This window comes from Emys orbicularis, chromosome 2, assembly GCF_028017835.1.
Source record: "Emys orbicularis isolate rEmyOrb1 chromosome 2, rEmyOrb1.hap1, whole genome shotgun sequence".
Taxonomy (NCBI): Eukaryota; Metazoa; Chordata; order Testudines; family Emydidae; genus Emys; species Emys orbicularis.
This window is the reverse complement of record NC_088684.1, coordinates 38,911,467-38,934,691: the sequence shown is the minus strand read 5'-3', so window position 1 is coordinate 38,934,691 and position 23,225 is coordinate 38,911,467. Positions and strand designations below refer to the sequence as shown.

The 23,225-nt window shown below is 44.3% G+C and overlaps 1 protein-coding gene across 3 annotated transcripts in view; it reads right to left on the bottom strand.

The window, feature by feature from the left end:
- The window catches only part of RNF19A (ring finger protein 19A, RBR E3 ubiquitin protein ligase), a 102,057-nt gene extending 90,417 nt beyond the window's left edge, over window positions 1-11,640 (bottom strand). For all 3 annotated transcript variants that reach the window (XM_065399475.1, XM_065399474.1, XM_065399473.1), the window contains exons 1-2: window positions 11,578-11,640; window positions 8,369-8,525 (exon numbers count right to left, since the gene is read on the bottom strand). The gene's annotated coding sequence lies outside the window, so the exon portion shown is untranslated. The remainder of the gene's footprint in view (window positions 1-8,368; window positions 8,526-11,577) is intronic.
- Window positions 11,641-23,225: the final 11,585 nt, after the last annotated feature.

Sequence of the window (23,225 nt, the reverse complement as noted above, 5' to 3'; positions counted from 1 at the left end):
AGAGTTGCTGCTGCAGCCGAGCAGGCACGGACCCCTGCCTTAGAGTAAAAATACAAGCCAGATGCTTAATTACATCTCCAATAAATGGAGTAAAGAAGATGGAAATTAACAATTTCATAATGGTTAAATTTTAACTACAGCACTAATAGAACCAAACAGTATTTGTAGGATACAAATGAGTTTTTAGAAATAAAATAAAAAATATGTGAAATGATTTTTAATGTATTGACAAATATTGTGTGATTTCACAGTACCTGCATCAATTAATCTTTATACCTGATTTAGAATTTAATGCAACACTGACACAGTAGAGTAGTGTTTTTTTAAACGATTTTGCATATTCAGTGGAACCCCGCAATAACGCGCCCCGCGAGAATGCGAATTCGGTTATAACGCGGGGCGAGTCTGGCCCCGGCGGGCGCGGGGCGAGTCCAGCGGGCGCGAGGCGTTTGGGATCCATGCCCCGGCGGCTGCAGCAGGAGTGACTCTCGCTGCAGCCCCAGCGCGCCCCTGGGGTTCTCACCTCTGTCCCCGGCAGGGACGGCTCCAGCCTGCAGCCCGCGTCCTTCCCTCCCCACCGACTGACAACTTTCAAATAACTTGCAGGCGGGACTGGCGCGGAGCCCTCCCGGCAGGCGGCGCAGCAGGAGAGGCTGAGTGGCGAGCGCCCCGGCCAGGGCCGCCCAGAGGGTGGGGCAAGTGGGGCAATTTGCCCTGGGCCTCGCAGGGGCCCCGCGAGCCTGGGCCCGGCGGTGGTCCAGGTCTTCAGCGGCGGGGGGCCCTTCAGTGCTGCCAAAGACGCGGAGCGACTGAAGGGCCCCCCGCCGCTGAAGACCCGGACCGCCGCCTGGTGAGTACAAGTGCCGCAGCTCCCCCGTTTTGCCCCAGGCCCCCTGAATCCTCTGGGCGGCCGTGGCTTCGGCTGAAGGAAGCCCTGGCCACCCCCCTTCTCTCTCTCCCCCCCGCTAGCCAGGGCGCACACTCTGCTGCCCAGGGCATGTCTGCAGCGCAGGGAGTCCTGCTCCTCCTGCCTTGGACAAAACTTCCTTAATGGTTGTAAGTTGAAACCCCACTATAACGCGACCCCGCATTTACTGCGATTGAATTTTTTGGACCCCAATTATCACATTATAGAGGGGTTCCACTGTATTTAATTTCTTTCACGGTCGCTTCGGCCCACGAAGCCCCTTCAAAAATCTAATATGGCCCTCGTCTCAAAGTTTGGAGACCTCTGGTCTAATGTATTGAAAACTGGAGGCCCCTAGCCCTGCTCCCTTTAGAATTCTAACTTCTTCTCGCTGAACTTTTTTTTTTTTTTTTTTTTTAAACCATAGCAAAATTGGGGTTTGAAAGGAAAACAAACACTACCATTAAATGATCAAAACTGTCTACTATATTTTTTACATACTTCAGTAGCACTAAAACATGTCAAAGATATGCATTTCTTTACTATTGATGCACTGCTCTGGTGGTTGGCAGCACAAACCAAGGCATGAATCAATAGCCAAATAGAGCTAAATAAAGCATAACTGCAATGAAGTCAAAGAAGCTTTACCAAAAGAGAATATGGCCTATAGAATATAGCTTGCTGCAGTTTACTGCTTAATTATCCATACATCTTCTCTATCATAATGGCACTACTTTCAGGCCTAGTAAGCCCCCAGCAATGTTTGTCACCTCACGAAAAATAACCTAATCAGGGCTTTGAAAATGTACTGCAGTATTATTGCATGACCTTCCTTGCAAGGCTTTAGAAAACAAAAGATATGGCTTAAAAAGTACACTAGTCATACTGCAGGTAGTGAAAACAAAAAACACAAGTATTGTGGAAATCATGATTTGAACAGGTTCTTGTCCTAGTTTTTTTAATCAAATAATATTAATACCTTGAATCGGCAATATAGGATAAACTTATCTGCAGCAGTATAGCTGTTTTCTATGATCTGACTAAACAAGTGCTGAAAACAAGAGTTTTTGTTTTTCCTTCCTTAGTCAGGCAAGGTGCAGACTGTCCCAGTGAAGATATTTTGCATTCTTGCAAGGCAGGGTGCATCCTTCTCTTTATTTCTCTTGAGTTTTCCATAGCTGAAAACCAATTAGTTAATCTATGATCTACTTTATCCTGGAATGGTCACTTAATTGTTAATAGTGAAAAAACTCTGTATTCCTCCATTGAGACTAGGAGGCTTTCTTGTACTCTTACTCTGGTTGGATGTCTGCAATGGTGTCAGATCACAGAAGAGGTAGAAAGGTTCATTTTTCTGTGACTCACTGCCACCAGTGCAGATAAGAGTTGTGACTAGAAGTCCACCACACAAGAAAATGTAAACCTGGGCAGCAAAAGGGAGAACAAGCGAAGGTGGCGAGAAGAACAACCAGTCAGGTAGGAATTCTGAGAAAGATTCTTGGCATCCAGTAACCAAATGCAGTATCAGTTCAGGTGTGGACATTTAAGCCCACAGAGTTTTGGAAAATGGGGGAAGAATCACCAGGAGGTAGCTTAGCACTGTTCCTCTCTACATTCTCCTAGCCTAGGATGCATAGGATGGTTGAATGGGGAATCTTACACATTCCCAGGTACACCAGCACTTTGGCTTTGTAGGCTGTGGATAACATTCAGGACACATTTGGTTAGAGATAATCTGAAAATGTGGCAGCTCCATTTATGACCTTCAAATTGAATGAACAGGGCTTCTGACTTCCTGTGGAGACATGATTTAGGCTTCTCCTAATATTAAAAAAAAAAAAAAAAAAAAAAAAAAAAAAAAAAAAAAAAGTATCTCGCTATTTAATTTATAAAGGTAACAAAAGTAAACAGCTATATCCTTATGGGGGGGAGGAGGGGGAAGAAAGACCACTTTTGGTAGGAAGCTGAGACAAGTGCAAAGTACTCCCTGGAGAAAAGTAATAAATAAGCAGTGTATTCCTAGCAACAAGATAAAGAATGAGTACTGATTTAGACCTCCTAGGGTGGGGTATTTGGTGAAGGACATGAGGATTCCTTTGTGGAAAAGAAATCTTCCTTGAGGATACGTTATGAATTGGTCACGATTAAAGAATTTAGCTTCCAGACTCAGATCTCACAGCTGAACTTGTTTGCAAGTCTACTGTGAAATTGTTGGCTCTGGAAACATGAAGAGCAGATGGGGAAAGGGAGGATACTTCTGCACAACTGACCAAAAGAACCAGTTTCCTGTTGGGCTTTACTCTTCAATCCCCTTGCCAATTGGGCTAGGCCACTACAGACATACCGTCCGTTCAAAGTCAGATGTCCCTGTGGTGCTATATGTTTGGAAGACTGGACAACCAGCATTAGTATGCTTACCTAGAGGATGCTGATGAAGCAAAGGGCCTAGGTCATCCTGGTGCCTAAGTGGATTTCCAAACAGCCTGCTGGTTTCTGTTATAACATGCCATTGGTCCAATTATAATCGAGAAGACACTTCTACCATGTCTGGCTGTTCAGTGATACATTTATCACTGATTGAGAGGGCCTGTAAGAAGAGATCTTACTGACAGGAAGAGTTGCAGAATTTGAAGTCTGGACAGTGTACAGCACCAAATCCTCAAGTCTGAAAAGGCGACTTGAAGCTCTGGGGGACTGGTGTAGTTGAGGACCGAAACTATCTGGTTTGAATGGATCAGTTTATTCCACCCTCTTTATCAAGGGAAAAACATTTTTCTACTTTGATGTCTTATCAGAGTCTCCAGAAAAAGATTTATTGCAAAAGGATCAGTGAGCATTCTTCCTCTCTCCCATTCCTGTTCACTACTAAGCTAATTAACTAGAATATACTGAAAGTTCTGCGTCCTTCTGTTCCTTCACAGAAAGGGAACTGGATGAGCAAAGTGTCTAGGTAGGGCCCCATCAACATCTCCCATTTTTGAAGGGCTACTACTGTCATCATCATGATTGTGGTTAAGGTTCTGCAGACTGATGAGTGTCTAAAGGGGAGGGAGGGAATAAAAAAAAAAAAAGAAGAACTACCGGTATACCATACTTTAGGTAACACTGGTGCTGTAATAATAGAAACATGACAGTAAACTTCCCTTAAGTTGATAGGCACTATAAAATCCCCATGTTCAGTAACCCATGTTCACCTGGTACAGAGTTTCCAGCCCGAACCTCTAGTCTTTAATAAAATGATCTATTTGAGGTTCACAACCATTATAATTCACCGTGAAAGCTTTCTCTCCAAACATTAAATAGGGTAAAGGTGGCTCCTAGGAACCACTCATATGGAAACAGGAACATGGCTGTGCTGATGTCTTGGAGCTTTGGCAGTTAAGGAAGTTTTCCCTGTTTTGGAAAAAAAGTGTCAAATTCTGTAAAGTACCTTTTCTTCAAAACTAGAAGGCATCACTGACTTGAAATAATTTTTGCCCAGATTCCATCAAAACAGCCAATCTACTCTCAATTAAATCATCTGATTAAGTGGTCGACTGCTAAAATTGATACTTATTAAAAAAAAAAATTCCCAAAACTTGAGGTGTCACTGATGACTTGTGAAAAGGACAAAATGAGAGAATTCCACAGAAACAGCCTTGAGGGCATAGTCTAGTTCCTCCACAAAATATGTGGGACTACTGAAGGAAAGGGCGATGAACTTTAGCTTAAAAGAGAAGCTCCATCCCCCATGTGCCAGAAAATCCAGTGGACTACAAATGAGATGGCCATAACATGGTTTGGCAGCTTTAGAAAGTCCAGAGCTATGACAATTAACATATTAAAAAGCCAGTAGGTGTTTTATAGAGTATTTTCTAGAATATTTGGATAAAATGAAGTGTATGTCTAGGAAGAACCGCTTAGAAAATATACAGGAACAATCAGCTATGATAAGCAGAGCTGCAGCAAACTCATAATTCCTGATCATAGATTATCAGGGTTGGAAGGGACCTCAGGAGATCATCTAGTCCAATCCCCTGCTCAAAGCAGGACCAATCCCCAATTAAATCATCCAACCAATTTTTGCCCCATATCCCTAAGTGGCCCCCTCAAAGGTTGAACTCACAACCCAGGGTCTAGCAGGTCAATGCTCAAACCACTGAGCTATCCCTCCCTGCCCTAGCAGGACCAAGTACTGATTTTACCCCAGATCCCTAAATGGCCCCCTCAAGGATTGAACTCACAACCCTGGGTTTAGCAGGCCAATGCTCAAACCACTGAGCTACCCCTCCCTCCCTGATGGATTTTCAGTTTTCCTTTTGAAAATTTTCTTCACCCTTCAATTTTCTTTTTGAAGACATGTTTTGTAAGGTTTGAAACCTTTTTCTGCAGCCGCATTAGGACAGTGGCAGCCATGAGCCAAGAAGCAGAAAGTCTCATTCTCACATTCCATCTAAATTACATTAAAACAATTAAATATCAGGCTGTTAAGAAGGTGCTCCTGTCCCAATAGTACCCACCATCACCAGATAAAGAAACAAATCTTAAGATATTTAAAGAAAACTTTGTTTGATAGCATTCTGTCAGGCAAGGAACCACTTATCAAAGTTGTGAATGTGGAATCTATAGTTCTTTATTGTTTTATTTGTATGGTCCCTACTTCTCTATTGTTTATCTGTATGGTTTGTCTGGTTCTTTGATTGTTTCTGTCTGTTGCATAACTAATTTTGCAATATTTATATCAACTAAGGTGGTGGGGTATGATTGGATAAAGAACTGTTTCATAATGGACCAGGATTGGTTAAAAATACTGTTTTGTAGTACTTTAGTTTAAAATTATTGGCTAACGTATAGCTAAGCAGGACTCAAGTTTAACTACATAAACTGGGGTCCAAAAGGAAGTTCTTTGGAACCAACTCCAAGACACAACCCAAGATCAGAGCTGCCAGACCTCAACACCCTGCCAACTATATCATGCAGAAGCTGGAGTCCCCAGATGACCTGATCCTGACTGGCCACTAGGAAAAGTTCATCTGCCTTATCGGGAGTGGTGAGCATTATATGCTTAGCGTGTGCATTCTGTTTTGGTAACTATTAATAAATAGAAGCTAAGGATATTACTGTGTAAGGCTCTTTCACTGGTAAAAGGCCCCACAAGCCCACAGAATACTATACCTTGAGTCCTAAGAACTGGGTAAGGATGGCCCTGAGCCTTTGGAACAGGGTAATGGTAGGTGCCTTTTTCCCGGAGCCCTAGGAAATGGGGGGAAGAAAGAGAGGGTGCCTAAATTAACTAGGTTACCCCTTGAGCCCACGGAAGGGTAAAGGTGGGGTGCCCTAGAGTTTACAGGTAACACTTTAGGGATACACCGGCCTCCAGAGAGAGAATGTTGTAGAACACGAAGAAGCACCTACGTACACTTATTAGAATTCCTGTTAGCCACGTTACACGTTCTAGCCAAAAGCATGCTTAAAACACAATTTTTACATCAGGAGATTTCCAGCATAAGGTAATAGCCAAGAGTTGAGTGAACCTGTAAGAATTTGTACTGATATTCATTCTTCCGAAAAAAATCCTTTTATAGCTATTTTTAATTTGTAGAGGGCAGTGTGCAGTGTTTTAGCTACTTGTCTAACAAGAGAGTAATAGTCCTGCAGCAGGATTCCTTTGAGAGGAATCCTTAACTTATATATTAGAGGGAGGGTCACTGTAAACCAGGGATAGGCAACCTATGGCACGCGTGCCAAAGGCAGCGCACGAGCTGATTTTCAGTGGCACTCACACTGCCCGGGTCCTGGCCATCGGTCCGGGGGGCTCTGCATTTTAATTTAATTTTAAATGAAGCTTCTTAAACATTTTAAAAACCTTATTTACTTTACATACAACAATAGTTTAGTTATATATCAGACTTATAGAATGAGACCTTCTAAAAACGTTAAAATGGATTACTGGCACACAAAACCTTAAATTAGAGTGAATACATGAAGACTCGGCACAGCACTTCTGAAAGGCTGCCGACCCCTGCTGTAAACTTTCCCATTCTTTGAAAAGGACTGAAGGAATGGAAGCATTTTAGCCTTTTCTGAGTCCAAGAACAAACCTTTTAGTTGAAGGTGGGGTTTGTGACTTCCTTTGAAGTATATTGCACCTTCTGGGAAAGTCAAGTAAAGGGATTAGAGTCAAAGTTCCACCTTGTTTGCTGGGAAAGCTTCATTCAGCTATGAAATCACACCAGGCCTCTCCTATCTCACATCCACCTAATGCTGCAAAGGATCGAGGTGGGATTTTTGCCCTTCCAATACCTCAGCTAAGGAATGTGTGGGCTCAGTGGCTTCTCTTAAGGAGCAGTCTGTGATAGTATAGACACTGGGCTCAGTGGGAAACTAAGGAGGTTCCTCTGAACAGCAGCCTGAGTGTAAATGCCACAAACGAGCCTGTAATCAAGGCCTGTAACATACTACTTATACACAATGCATTTATGGTTCTCTTTGGAAGTCTTCTACTTCTTTCTTTTAGTTTCTGGAGCCAAAAAATGAAAGAGTGGTGCTTCACTAAAAGAAAAAAAAAATATGCAGAGTGCTATTGAAGCACCATTTTGAAAGTAAAAACTATGACATGGTGCACAAGAACTGCCAAAAATACAAGTTACTGAGGAAAGAAAGACTGACCCCTCCAGACACACAGAAACTCTTCATTTAGATTAGCTGCTACCTCTCTGACAAGAAAAAAAGTGTGTGTGTAATGGTGGTAGGTGGTCACAGAAATTAGAATTTAGAAGTGATCAGATGAAAAAATAAAAATCAATAGATTAACATGTTACCACAGAATCTATATATGTACTACATCGCTACAGAAAATTAATGAAAATATGTCTGCTCAAAAAAAAAAATGTTCAGAAGTTAACTGTTTTCAGTGAAAACTTTATAGATCACCAGAATTTAGCTACATTTTAATAATGTTGCTGATCTTCCCCTTCTGATAAGGAAAGTACTGAGGGTAGTGGCTATATGGGATCAAAATTGTATTCTTTTTAGCAGTGGTCTTTAGTTTGGAAGATCCTAGGTTGGGTCATTTATCTGTATTTGATAAGTGATTAGTACTTATATGGCTATTGATTTTTTCCCATTTTTATATTTTTAGTTTATTGTATGGCACAGACTAATGGAAATCTACAAGTGAAACAAGAGATAGCCATATCTCTTGTGTTTTTCTTGAAAATGTCCTCACTCAAGATTAATAATTAAAAAAAACAACAACAACAAAACACAACACACACACATCATGGAAAACTGAGTATCAAGAAGGCAAATCGCATATAAATCTAATGAGTCAAAGAAATAAAAAAGTCACCTTCTGCCTGCCACTAATTAGATGTACTGAAAAATTTGTATTCTACTAGGTATGTATGTAGCATCTTAGTACAGAAAATAAAAACATGTATCACAAGTCACTGAAAAACAAAACTTAAAGCGTCTGGTTACCTTCTTGGTGGAAGTTTATCTCCATGTGCAAGTCAGTTGTACTTAGCAATACAACATACACCACCATTCTTATCTTGAAGTTGTGCACGTGCATTGGTTCATCCACAGTTACACATCTTCCATCAGCTAATGCAGAAGTGACACTGGAAACTTACAGCTGGAATAAATGCAGAGGGAAAGGAAAATTGAAATTAGCTCCCTTATGAGTAAACAACCATAAACATGAACATTAGAACTGGTCCTCTGAAGAACTTTTATTAACCGTAAGCAAGAATCAGTTTGAATCTTCGCTCCTCTTACAGATTAGGAGTCAGACCAAACACTTTGGAATTTAAGTGCTTGTGTGTCTATGCTCCTGTTTTAATTATTAAAAATTCTTCTCCAAAATCTGGTGACTTATCAACAGCATACTGCATTATAATTCAGGGTGCAAGTTAGAGAATGATTTCTGGACCTTTGACCGGGGCCAGAGTAAATTAACAACATATCAGAGACACTGCACTTGGGCATAAGAGGATATGGGTGCAAAAAAAAGTAGTTGCTGTGCTTGAAAGCTCACAGCCCTTTGTCACTAGCCTCAAAGCAGGATTTTTAGTATTAAGAAAGGATTCAGATGTCCTGCCCACAAAAGCATTGTGGTGGGCACCACAACAGGGTAAAAGGGGGGTTGGGGAGTGGATCATAAGATGTATGGTAGAGCAACCTACTTACTGGACAAATAAGATAGGAAGCAGTCATAACATTTTGTTAACTCAGAGGGTAAGACGGACATACTTCATAAAGGTACACATTTACATCTGTCAAATACCTTCCCTCTTCCTGATCCACTGCTGTCGTCACTAAATAGAAATTTAAGAATTCTGATGACTCTTGCATACAAGTTCTGCCATTTTGCATATAAGACAGTTATTTTTCAGTTCACACTTTTAGAATTAATGATCAAACCTATCCTCATTTCTGCAAAGCTAAAAATGGCTGGAAATACACAGAGCTTGAGCCAGGCACTAGACTTCAAATCATTTAAAAGCGACAATTACTTTTTACCTTAATATTTATATTTTGTTCAAAAATAAAAGGGTTTGATAAAACATTGGAAATGTTTGCCAGATTTTTCTAATTTCAAGACTAATGTATTTTTTTTAAACCGTAAGCCTTTTTCTGTAGAACTGTAGTCCCAAAGAGCAGCAGCATTACTACCTGTACAAGAGAAAGTGAAACTGACCAGTTTATTTTCATTTTCCAATCTGAATAAAATGCAAAACAGCACTAATTTTCAGGGAATACTGAAAACAAAATGCCTACATGTTTTCCTGATTTTTAACTGTATTTACACTTTCAAACAGTTTCACAGCTCAACAGGAGTAAAATTTAGCAAAATAGTTCAGTCACGTAAGGCCATCACCATTTCTGTAGATGCAAATGAATTTTGCCAGTTAGTGCAATTTCCATTTTATATTTTACTCCCATTTGGATCCCTCCGATTAGATCCACAAGTCAGTTGATAGACAGATCTCTTGAAAAAAGTGAATTAAAAAAAAACACTTCATTCTCAATCATAATACTAAACTGAAAACCTTCCTTTGCAGTGGACAAAGTGAAAAGTAGCTCAACATATGCTGAAATCCAGCGTTTCCACTGGCAATAAAGTTTTAGAAGCTTTATTTGGAGGTGGGTGGGACAAAAGAAAAATATCCAGGGAAATAAAATAAGAAAATCTAAGGTTCTGATTAGATATATCTGCAGCATTCAGCCCTGCAATTCCCCACTCCTCAAATACACTTTGCCCTTTTCACGATTTTGACCTTGGTGATGATTAGCATCACATTTTGAGTAAAAGCTGATATAAAACACTAATCAAAACCAATGCCCGCTAAAACATTAATAGAAATGAAAGCTGTTGTGCCCACCATGTGGAAATAGTCATATTGTATTAAGAATCCTCAAGAATACCAATGCCAATCTCCTCCCCTGCTTGTTTGCTCCATGCAGATACTAGCGTTCTACATCTCGCTTCTTAAAACATAAGCGAAAGACATAGGAGGCTCCCTCAAGCAGAACTGCCCCTTATGTTCTTATTTATGGGTAGAGCCCCAGGGGATCCCACCTTCAGACCTGCACTGGTTCAGGTCCCTCGGTCATTTGTTTGGGTCTCAGAATTCCTACCTGGATATTTAATTTTAAGGTTGTTTGTGTTTCCAGCTCTATTTTCCTACCCCAACCACACCCTCACCCACTAATTTTAAGGCTCTATGGCTATGTCCACACCAGACTTTTTTTGGGAAAAATCTCCCACTCCTACATTACCACCAGTGCAAATCCACTGGTAAAAATGCTAGTGTTGACAAGGCACCAAGGGGCATTAGCCACGTAACCACACTCCAAACAGGTCTACATGTTAAACATGCCAGCAGCAGCGCCTGGAGGCTTGTCTACACTAGCATTGCCCACATTACACCACCGTGCCAGTGGTGGATGATAGGTCTCAAGTAGATGTAATCCAGTCTCTTGTGGTGGGGGCATTAGTCTCTCTCCCGCTCTCCACCCGGGGTTACTTTTAAGGTTCAATTCAAGAGGCGTGTTAGTCGCTGCTCCAGACCCTTTTCTAGGTGGGGGTGCTACAGGCTCCCCACAAGAATCGGGGTCTCTCTCTCTCCGCCTGGGGATTAACGGCAAATCGGGGCTGGTAACGTCTCCCCACCCGCTGGCCATTCCCAGGCCCCCTCGCCCTATGGGGAGCCTCGCCCCCCGCTAGCAGACCCTGACCCACCCCGTGCGGGGCCACAGCGCCCCCAGCTCGGCCCTGGCAGAGCTCCCGGCCGTGTGCGGCGAGAGAGGGGGACGCGCCCCCCTTGGCGCCGCAGCCCGGGCTCCCCCCGCTGGCGGCCCGGCCGGGAGCTGACGGGAGACAATGGACACGATGACTTCACCCGCCAGTAATGTGAGGAGCCGCCGCCGCCTCCGGCTGCCAGGACGCTGCTCCGCTGCCAGCGCCCGGGGGCAGCGGGATCCCGGCCGGGCCCTGGGGACGCGCTACCTGCCCAGCCTCTCACTCACCGACCCCGGCCCGAGGGGCCCTGCCCAGAGGCGGTTCCGCCCGCGCCTCTCCGGCGCTTCGGGCGGCTCCCTGCCGGGCACGCCGCGGAGGCCGCGTCAGGGCAGCTCCCCGCGCAGCAGGGGCCCCTGCAGCCGCGCCAGGCCGGCCCCCGTACCTTTAACTCAGCAGCCGCCGCGACCCCGCTGCGCCCGGCCCCGCGCAGGAAGCGTCTGTGTGTGAGGCGGGAGGGGCAGGAGGCGGCGCTGCCGGGACCGGGGCGGGCCGAGCTGGGCTGCGCCGGGCTGGTTGGTTTCCGAGCCCCCACCCCCACGCGCGGAGCTCACCTCACACGCGGCGGGGCCCTGTGCCCCGAGGCCGCTAGTCCTGCTGCCTGACTGCGGGCGGGGTAACGTGAGCTGCTGGGGCTGGCTGTTTTCATGCCGACCAGCCCCCCACCCCCGCCACACACACATTAACAGCTTCACTGACTTCCCAGCTTGGTGACTTGTTGCCTGCCACCCCTCACAGCACAGGCCTCTTGCCAACCCCAGGCATTCAAAAGCCAGGAGCCCCTCTTCCCTCCATCACACTTACCATTGGGTTCAAATCATGAGCTGCTAGAAAATAAACAGTTTGGGGGTCCTTGTATTTGCCCGCTGGGTCTTGGGACCCTACTTTGTCTTCTCAAGTTTTTCCCCCCCGCAATGAATAGGGCTAAAAACACTCTAATTTGTTAAAAACAAACGCTCACAACTCCAAGAGTTGGGGCTTTAAAGGAAAACACCAAATATCCTGAGATCCATGATAAAAATCACAAGAGTTGGCAACGCTCCCTGTCTTAAAGAAGGAAAAGCCTGTGCATGCATCCATCTAGCACCACTCCCAGGCCGCCCCCACTTAGCACTCCACTCAGCTTTTGGAACCAGAAGACTGTCTTGTCCTGACTTGTCACCAGGTAGTAGCTTGTTGCTGTTTTGAGGCGGCCTGGTGACCCAGCATTACTTCTCAATACCATAACACATACCATGGTCCCACTAGACAAACTCCAAACAAGAAAGTGCTAACCCATTTAGGAGATTACAGCTCCCAGCATGTGATGCTCCATCTCCAGCCAAGCAGACTGGAGCTGCTTTGTAGAACTCCATAGGCTGCATTTTGGCCACCCCGGCTGTAACTGAAAGGGAGCAGTTTAATTTATTTGCAAGAGGATTTAAGGCAATGTTATTGTTAATTTATCCAAGCATGAAACTGACTAACTGAACTAGTGTGCAGGGACTTCACAGTTTTGCCGGCAGCAGCACCAACACAAAGTAATTATTTACTATTCTGTGGACTTCACATCCATTAAAATGTAAAAGTGCAGTGAGAAGAATGAACTATTGGAGCATTTCTGTAGGGAAACATTGTTGAGTGCTGATTAGCACCAACTACATGCTGCAAAATATAGACTTTTCCTTCATTTCCGTCCCTCATATTGTTGCTTCAAAAATAAACTTTCAAAATAATTCTAAAAAAAGTCTTGTTTCTTCTTGCACAATTCCACAATCACTGGAACGTTCTGTCAGCACTTGTTTCATGTTCCGATCAATCCTTGCAGAATTTAAAATCTGTCACTTCTCTGTACTTATTGCCAAAACCCTGTGTGACGGGTTGGATCACAGAAACCCCCTTGGGAGCTGCCACCCGATGTGCAAAGACTACCCCTGCTCCTGTTTTCCCTGCCAGCTCAGGACTCCAGCACCCTGTCTTGCTGAGCCAGACACTCCCCTCTGCTCCAACAAAGACCCAGGGTCTGAATTACTTGCCCCAAAGCTGCAGGTTTACCTGAAAACAGCTCACAGAAGTGTGCTTGTCTTTAGCACTCAGATGCCCAACTCCCAATAGGGTCTAAACCCAAATAAATCCATTTTACCCTGTATAAAGCTTATGCAGGGTAAACTCATAAATTGTTCGCCCTCTATAACACTGATAGAGAGATATGCACAATTGTTTGCTCTCCCAGGTATTAATACATACTCTGAGTTAATTAATAAGTAAAAAAGTGATTTTATTTAATACAGAAAGTAGGATTTAAGTGGTTCCAAGTAGTAACAGACAGAACAAAGTAAGTCACCAAGCAAAATAAAATGCACAAATCTATTTCTAATCAAACTGAATACAGATAAGATCCTCACCAGTTCCAGAATGCTCCCTTTTACAGGCTAATCTCCTTTTAGCCTGGGTCCAGCAATCACTCACACCCCCTGTAGTTTATTCATAGATTCATAGATTCTAGGACTGGAAGGGACCTCGAGAGGTCATTGAGTCCAGTCCCCTGCCCACATGGCAGGACCAAATACTGTCTAGACCATCCCTGATAGACATTTATCTAACCTACTCTTAAATATCTCCAGAGATGGAGATTCCACAACCTCCCTAGGCAATTTATTCCAGTGTTTAACCACCCTGACAGTTAGGAACTTTTTCCTAATGTCCAACCTAGACCTCCCTTGCTGCAGTTTAAGCCCATTGCTTCTTGTTCTATCCTTAGAGGCTAAGGTGAACAAGTTTTCTCCCTCCTCCTTATGACACCCTTTTAGATACCTGAAAACTGCTATCATGTCCCTGCTCAGTCTTCTCTTTTCCAAACTAAACAAACCCAATTCTTTCAGCCTTCCTTCATAGGTCATGTTCTCAAGACCTTTAATCATTCTTGTTGCTCTTCTCTGGACCCTCTCCAATTTCTCCACATCTTTCTTGAAATGCGGTGCCCAGAACTGGACACAGTACTCCAGCTGAGCCCTAACCAGAGCAGAGTAGAGCGGAAGAATGACTTCTCGTGTCTTGCTCACAACACACCTGTTAATACATCCCAGAATCATGTTTGCTTTTTTTGCAACAGCATCACACTGTTGACTCATATTTAGCTTGTGGTCCACTATAACCCCTAGATCCCTTTCTGCCGTACTCCTTCCTAGACAGTCTCTTCCCATTCTGTATGTGTGAAACTGATTTTTTCTTCCTAAGTGGAGCACTTTGCATTTGCCTGTGTTAAACTTCATCCTGTTTAACTCAGACCATTTCTCCAATTTGTCCAGATCATTTTGAATTATGACCCTGTCCTCCAAAGCAGTTGCAATCTCTCCCAGTTTGGTATCATCCGCAAACTTAATAAGCGTACTTTCTATGCCAATATCTAAGTCATTAATGAAGATATTGAACAGAGCCGGTCCCAAAACAGACCCCTGCAGAACCCCACTTGTTATGCCTTTCCAGCAGGATTGGGAACCATTAATAACAACTCTCTGAGTACGGTTATCCAGCCAGTTATGCACCCACTTTATAGTAGCCCCATCTAAATTGTATTTGCCTAGTTTATCGATAAGAATATCATGCGAGACCGTATCAAATGCCTTACTAAAGTCTAGGTATACCACATCCACAGCTTCTCCCTTATCCACAAGACTCGTTATCCTATCAAAGAAAGCTATCAGATTGATTTGACACGATTTGTTCTTTACAAATCCATGCTGGCTGTTCCCTATCACCTTACCACCTTCCAAGTGTTTGCAGATGATTTCCTTAATTACTTGCTCCATTATCTTCCCTGGCACAGAAGTTAAACTAACTGGTCTGTAGTTTCCTGGGTTGTTTTTATTTCCCTTTTTATAGATGGGCACTATATTTGCCCTTTTCCAGTCTTCTGGAATCTCTCCCGTCTCCCATGATTTTCCAAAGATAATAGCTAGAGGCTCAGATACCTCCTGTATTAGCTCCTTGAGTATTCTAGGATGCATTTCATCAGGCCCTGGTGACTTGCAGGCATCTAACTTTTCTAAGTGATTTTTAACTTGTTCTTTTTTTATTTTATCTGCTAAATCTACCCCCTTCCCATTAGCATTCACTATGTTAGGCATTCCTTCAGACTTCTCGGTGAAGACCGAAACAAAGAAGTCATTAAGCATCTCTGCCATTTCCAAGTTTCCTGTTACTGTTTCTCCCTCTTCACTGAGCAGTGGGCCTACCCTGTCTTTGGTCTTCCTCTTGCTTCTAATGTATTGATAAAAAGTCTTCTTGTTTCCCTTTATTCCTGTAGCTAGTTTGAGCTCATTTTGTGCCTTTGCCTTTCTAATCTTGCCCCTGCATTCCTGTGTTGTTTGCCTATATTCATCCTTTGTAATCTGTCCTAGTTTCCATTTTTTATATGACTCCTTTTTATTTTTTAGATCATGCAAGATCTCGTGGTTAAGCCAAGGCGGTCTTTTGCCACATTTTCTATCTTTCCTAACCAGCGGAATAGCTTGCTTTTGGGCCCTTAATAGTGTCCCTTTGAAAAACTGCCAACTCTCCTCAGTTGTTTTTCCCCTCAGTCTTGATTCCCATGGGACCTTGCCTATCAGATCTCTGAGCTTACCAAAATCCGCCTTCCTGAAATCCATTGTCTCTATTTTGCTGTTCTCCCTTCTACCCTTCCTTAGAATTGCAAACTCTATGATTTCATGATCATTTTCACCCAAGCTGCCTTCTACTTTCAAATTCTCAACGAGTTCCTCCCTATTTGTTAAAATCAAGTCTAGAACAGCTTCCCCCCTAGTAGCTTTTTCAACCTTCTGAAATAAAAAGTTGTCTGCAATGCAGTCCAAGAATTTGTTGGATAGTCTGTGCCCCGCTGTGTTATTTTCCCAACATATATCTGGATAGTTGAAGTCCCCCATCACCACCAAATCTTGGGCTTTGGATGATTTTGTTAGTTGTTTAAAAAAAGCCTCATCCACCTCTTCCATCTGGTTAGGTGGCCTGTAGTAGACTCCTAGCATGACATCACCCTTGTTTTTTACCCCTTTTAGCCTAACCCAGAGACTCTCAACACTTCCGTCTCCTATGTCCATCTCCACCTCAGTCCAAGTATGTACATTTTTAATATATAAGGCAACACCTCCTCCCTTTTTCCCCTGTCTATCCTTCCTGAGCAAGCTGTACCCATCCACACTAACATTCCAATCATGTGTACTATCCCACCAAGTTTCAGTGATGCCAACAATGTCATCGTTGTATTTATTTATTAGCACTTCAGTTCTTCCTACTTTTTACCCATACTTCTCGCATTTGTATATAGGCATCTAAGATACTGGTTTGATCTTGCCTCCCAGTTTTGTCCTGACCCTCCTTTCTCTCTGCCAATATAGCCCACACTCCCTCTCGTTTCCGACCCATCTCCCAGGTCTCCATGTTCCCCACTTACCTGTGGGCTTTGCTCACCTGTCCCCGTCGAACCTAGTTTAAAGCCCTCCTCACTAGGTTAGCCAGTCTGTGTCCAAATAGGGTCTTTCCCCTCCTCGAAAGGTGAACGCCATCTCTGCCTAGCAGTCCTTCCTCGAATAGCATCCCGTGGTCGAGGAAGCCAAAGCCCTCCTGGCGACACCATCTTCGCAGCCAGGCATTCACCTCCGTGATGCATCTGTCTCTGCCCGGGCCCCTACCTTTGACAGGAAGAATCGAAGAGAATACCACCTGTGCTCCAAACTCCTTCACCCGTACTCCCAGAGCCCTGTAGTCACTCTTGATCCGCTCAGTGTCACACTGCGCAGTATCATTTGTGCCCACATGGATGAGTAGCATGGGGTAGTAGTCAGAGGGCTGGATAATCCTCGACAATGCCTCCGTAACATTTCGGATACGGGCTCCCGGCAGGCAGCATACCTCCCGAGATGAAATGTCAGGGCGACAGATGGGCACCTCCGTCCCCCTCAGCAGAGAGTCTCCAACCACCACTACCCTACGTTTCCTATTCGCAGTGGTGGCAGCAGACCTCCCAGCCTTAGGGGTACGAGGCTTCTCCTCCTTTACTGTAGGGGGTGATTCCTTCTTTCCTGTATCAAGAAGAGCATAAGGGTTACCTATTACCATGGCGGGAGGGTTCGGAGCAGGGGTGGAGCACTGCCTGCTACCAGAAGTAACCAGCTGCCAGTGTCCACCCTGAGCCATCTCCTCCTCCACCAGTGGTGTATCAGTAGTCCTGTGTACTGGGACAGTTACCTCAGCTGTCTCCACATGGACACTGTCCAGGAATTGCTCGTGGATTCGGATGCTCCTTAACCTAGCCACCTCCTCCTGTAGCTCTCCCACCTGCTGCCTGAGAGATTCCACGAGCAGGCACCTTTCACATTGGATGGTCCCCCCCAGCCTGGATATCAGTAAGTGGAAATTGCAAGTTACAGTCTCTGCAAAACCACACCAGGATCTGGGTAGAAGTATCCATGCTCAGGCGCTCTGTCTGGCTACAGGCGCAGGTGGAGGAGACAGAAGCAGTGCTGGCACAGGTGTTGCGGGTCTTCCTAAACATCGTAAGCCTCCCTCTGTCAAACTCCCTCTCAAACTCCCATCTGCAGCCCCCTGTCCGCTGAAAGGGTTGTTTAAGCAAGAAGTTTTGAATGTAGTTGGTTTATAGGTTTTAAGGGGAATAAAGGGAAAACAGATAGAACCGGCAAGGGACCCTCACCCCCTTCCCGCTCCCCTTCCAAACTCCCTTGCGAAACTCCCTGTTAGCAGCCCCTGGTTACTGTCCTTTGTTCCAGTTTCCTTCAAGTATCCTGGGGGGGCAGGGGTGGAGAGGCTCGTTCTTTAGCCAGCTGAAGACAAAACGGAGTGGTCTCACACGGGTTTAAATAGACTTTCTCTTGTGGGTGGAGACCCCCCTCCTCACTCCTATGCAAAGTCCAGCTCCAAGATGGAGTTCTGGAGCCACCTGGGCAAGTCACATGTCCACGCATGACTCAGTCTTTACAGGCAGAAGCCATTGTCCATATGGTATCTTGTATGTCTCCAGGAAGACTTCTTATGTGGATTGGAGCATTCCAAGATGCATTGTTCCCCAAATGCTTCTTGATCGGGTACTTAACCTTGCAAATTCCTTCCTAAAGAAGCTGACCAAATGCCTCACAAAGCTTACTTAGAAATCAAGCAAGAATACATAACTTTGAACACATGAATGGTGCCTGCATACAACTAGGATGAACATAACCAGTAGATCATAACCTTTACATAGATATGTTACATAGCATATGTAGCAAAACCCTATTCCAGTTATATCATACATACATTTATAAGCACCCACCCCATAAAGATACATTTATAAGCACCCCCCCATAAAGCCTTATGGGGTACACTGTCACACCCTGATTCAAACCACTGTTCTCTCTCGTTTGGTTTACTGGAATCTCCTCTGGCCTCCCAGATTCCAACATTTGGCAACACAAGTAATCATCTACCTCTTCTACCACATCACACCACTCAAGTTCCTTAACCAATACCCAGACTTTTTTCAGACAAAGTTCAAACACTTTTACCTCACTTTCAAGTCTCTGGTTAGCACTTCATCTGCCTACATCTTATCTCCTGCCCACCCATTACATTCTGCATGTTGCCCATTCCCCTTGTCTCATTTATCTCTTCTCATACTGATCTTCATGCCTTCTTTCATGCTATTCCCTATGTCTGGAATTATAACCTCCATCAAATGTGCTCACTTTCCTGCAAACCTGGCCTCACAACCCACTTATTTTGCTTTGTTTTTCAGACAAAGTTCAAACACTTTTACCTCACTTTCAAGTCTCTGGTTAGCACTTCATCTGCCTACATCTTATCTCCTGCCCACCCATTACATTCTGCATGTTGCCCATTCCCCTTGTCTCATTTATCTCTTCTCATACTGATCTTCATGCCTTCTTTCATGCTATTCCCTATGTCTGGAATTATAACCTCCATCAAATGTGCTCACTTTCCTGCAAACCTGGCCTCACAACCCACTTATTTTGCTTTGTTTGCCACCACTGATCTCCACTCCTATACTATCATATCCATCTACTCTTCTCTTACCTTATTCAAGAGATATAAGAATCACTTTCAAGACAATTTACATTATCTTTGCTTTAACCCTCATCCTGCCTTTCTCTAGCCCTTCATTATTCTGTATATTCATCCTTTCCAGAATTGTTCTTTACTTGGACCTTTCCTCCATGACTGTCCTTAAATATTGCAGTTAGAAATATTCTGTTCTGCTTAGGTTTTTATACCGTACTCATCACTGTAGTATCTGAGTGCCTTCCAGTAGTGCATTAAGCACCGTGACTACACATCAGTCACATGTTGTTTGTTCTCTCCTCTTCTCCCCAGAGAGAGAAGTGTGTGCAGTGGACTGTCTTGTTTTTGTAGGGTATTGGGTTTAGTGTTTGTTTGTTTTGGGTTGGGGGAATGGGATAGTTTGTTTGTTTGTTTGTTTGTTTGTTTTAAAAATACATGTTGCTATGTGTTTATGTTAGAGAAGGCAAGGTCAAAGAAATGCACCTTGCACTTGGAACAGAAAGTGGTGAGGTTTATGATAGCCCTTAATTCCTGGGGGAGTTCTTTAGTCTTGGACTGGCCCCTGAGAAAACTCTGTCTCCTGCACAAATGAGCTTTACACTTACTGTTGAGAGTTCCATTGTATCCGAGGAGCTTAGCTGTCAACTAAAGACTTAATTGCTGAGTTTTAGGAGGTTTTTTTAGATATATTGGCCCAGGCCATTGAGGGCCTTGAAGATAAGGACCAAGACCTTGAACTTGATTCGAAATTATCTGGGAAGTCAGTGTAGACTCTACTGTAGAGAATGTCAGAGTGCAGCCAGCTGTTCTTCATCCATGAGCTGATCTCATCCAGTCACTGGGCCATCTCAGTAGTAATGGTAAGGTCAACTGTGGTGAATATAAATTGTGTACATATAAATGGTTCGGCATGTTTTGTTTGTTTGTGGTGTTTTGGGTTTGGGTTTTTTGCTGTTGTTGTTGTTGATTCTGTTTGTGTATTTATTTATTTTTTGCTATAGGGACAAGACCACTCCTAATCATGACTATGTAAATGGTTTTGAGGGTCCTCCTTCCTCTTAGCTCTCTGTGTGAGTGTTAGGGAGACCAGAGAGAAGGAGGTTATGATGGTCAAGACAAGAGACTATGAGCTTTTTGACAAGAGTTTTGTCTGTCTTAGCAGCAAGGACAAATCTTAGAAATGTTATGGTGGAAGGAAGGGAAAGGTTTGGACACAGCCTGGATATGTTTGCCAAGAGAGAATTGATTGAAGATGACTCAGTTATGGGCTGAGTAACAAGGATGATGGTGGCAAATTTTTTTTAAAACAAAACCAACTTTTGGCTTGGACAACTATACTTGACATTTCCACTTTTATATAATGAAATCATATCTATCCCACTTACCATTCCAATAGTAATGCAGGAGGATGTTAAACAGAAGCTACTAAAGTTAGACATCTTTAAATCAACAGATCTTGATCATTTGCATCCAAGAGTTTTAAAAGAGCTTGCCGAGGAGTTTGCTGGATCGTTAATGTTGATTTTTAATAACTCTTGGAACACCAGGGAAGTTCTAGAAGACTGGAAAAAAGCTAAGGTTGTGCCAATATTTTAAAAGAGTAAACCAGGGTAATTATAGGCCTGGCAGCCTGGCAGCCTGACAGCGATCATAGGCAAAATAAATGAATGATTCAATTAGAATTAAAGGAGGATAATATAATTAATGCCATTTGTAGTAGAGAGAGAGAGCCTGAAGCATAGGCCTGGTGCAAGGCCTGAGGCCTGAACCAAAGTTAGCAAAAGTTATGCTCTGAGCAACAGTCACGCCCTGTCAAAATCATATGCTTGCCTGCAAGTCAGTGTCCGGTACACGAACTCAGCATCAGTATTTCTAGCATTGCTAAAACACACTGAATATGTAAACACATTCCAGCAGGACAGCACAAGAACACCCCAACCTAGCATATGACAAAATGGTTTGACAAAAGTGATGAATAGAGCTTTTTTGTCTGAAATATCAGGAGTAGAAGTACAAAGCCAGGTGGCAAATAGGGATATTTTGTCTGAAACATCACGAAAAAAGTACAAGGGGAGGTAACAAACATGTCATGAAACACGTAAGGTGACACGTAAGTTGTTGATCCCAGATTGTTTGTGTCAATCTATAAATGTTGGGATACCTCGCCTTAACCCTTCATCCAGCCTAGGGGGCAATGGAAAGTCCCGCCACTGACTGAGCTGTGTCCATTGTCACGGGCATACATGTGCTAGTGTAACTGTAGACATTGATCCTGGGAGCTAGGAACGTGCTTCATCAACAATAAACCTGACCGAGTTCCTTCACTACTAAAACAGGTCTTGTGGTCTTATTGGGCAGTTCGATCGAGGTCTGCTGTACGGGCTATCTAATCAGAGCCAGTGCAGAATGCAGAAAGAACACACACACACAGACGAACATCTGACGACACCAATCAACACGGGTTTACGGAAAATAGATTCTGTCAAACTAACTTGATATCTTTTTTTTATGAGATTACAAGCCTGGTTGATAAAGGTGTTGATGTAATATACTTAGACTTCTATAAGGCATTTAACTTGGTACCACAAAACATTTTGATTTAAAAGCTATAACAATACAAAATCCACATAGAACACATTTAATAGATTTAAAAGTGGCTAACTGATAAGCCTCAAAAAAATGTCATTGTAAACAGGGAATCATCATTGAGTGAGTTTGTTTTTAATGGGATCCCATAGGGACCAGTTCTTGGCCCTCTGCTATTTAATTTTGTTTTTTTAAATGACTTGGAAGAAAACATCAAATCATCACTGACAAAGTTTGCAGATGACACAAAAATGGTGGGGGGTTGGAGGTGATGGTAAACAATGAAGAGAACAGGTCATTGATATAGAGTGTTCTGGATCACCTGGTAAAATGGGCAGAAGCAGACAATATGCATTTTAATATAGCCAAGTGTAAAGATATACATCTAGGAACAAAGAATGCAGGCTATACTTGCAGGATGAGCTACTCTATCCTGGGAAACACTAACTCTGGAAAAGACCTCTGCATTTGGGACTGGTGCAACCACTACTGGAATATTGTGTTCACTTCTGCTGCCCACAATTAAAAAAGGATGTTAATAAACTGCAGAGGGTTCAGAAAAGAGCAGCAAGAATTATTAAAAGATTGCAAAATATGCCTCATAGTGATAGACTCAAGGACATGGGCAGCGGGTATCGCAGGCCAGGGGAGGCTAAGCCTCCGCAAACAGCCAGACATGGCCCTGCCCATCCTCTGCCCCGAGGCCCCCTCCTGCTTCCCGCTCTTCCCCTATGGCCCCAGCCCAGGCTGCTCCTCTTCCCTGAAGCGAGTTGGGGTTAGGGACTCGGGGCAGCTCGGGCTGCCTGGTGAAGGGGACACCCAGTGCTCTGGGACTGGAGGTGCTGGGGCCACTCGCCCAGTGCTCTATGACTGGGGTCACTGGGGCTGCCCACCTGGCGCTCTGGGGCCAGGGGGCTGCCTGCCTGGTGCTCTGAGCTGGGGGCACTGGGGCTGGAGGTGCTGGGGCTGCCCTGCCCAGGGCTGGGGGTGCTGGAGCTCTGCCACCTGGCACTCCATGGCTGGGGGTGCTGGGGCCACCTGCCTGGTACTCCAGGGCTGAGGGCACTGGAGCCGCCTGCCCAATGCTCTGGGACTTGGGGGTCTGGGGCTGTGCTGCCCGGTGCTCCAGGACTGGGGATGCTGGGGCTGCCTGCCCAGCACTTCAGGGCTGGGGACACTCAGTGGGCTGGCCAGGGCGACCCAGTGCCCGGGGTGGGGGGCTTGGGGCTCCAGCGGGGGAGGAGGGAGAAAGGGGTAGGGAAAGGCCGGGGTCTCAGGCAGAAGGGGTGGGGCTGGGGCCTAGCCTCCCCTTACGGGCGGTTCACGCACCACTCATGCTGAAGGAGCTCAATCTGTTTAGTTAATAGAATGAAGGTTAAGGGATGACTTGATCACAAT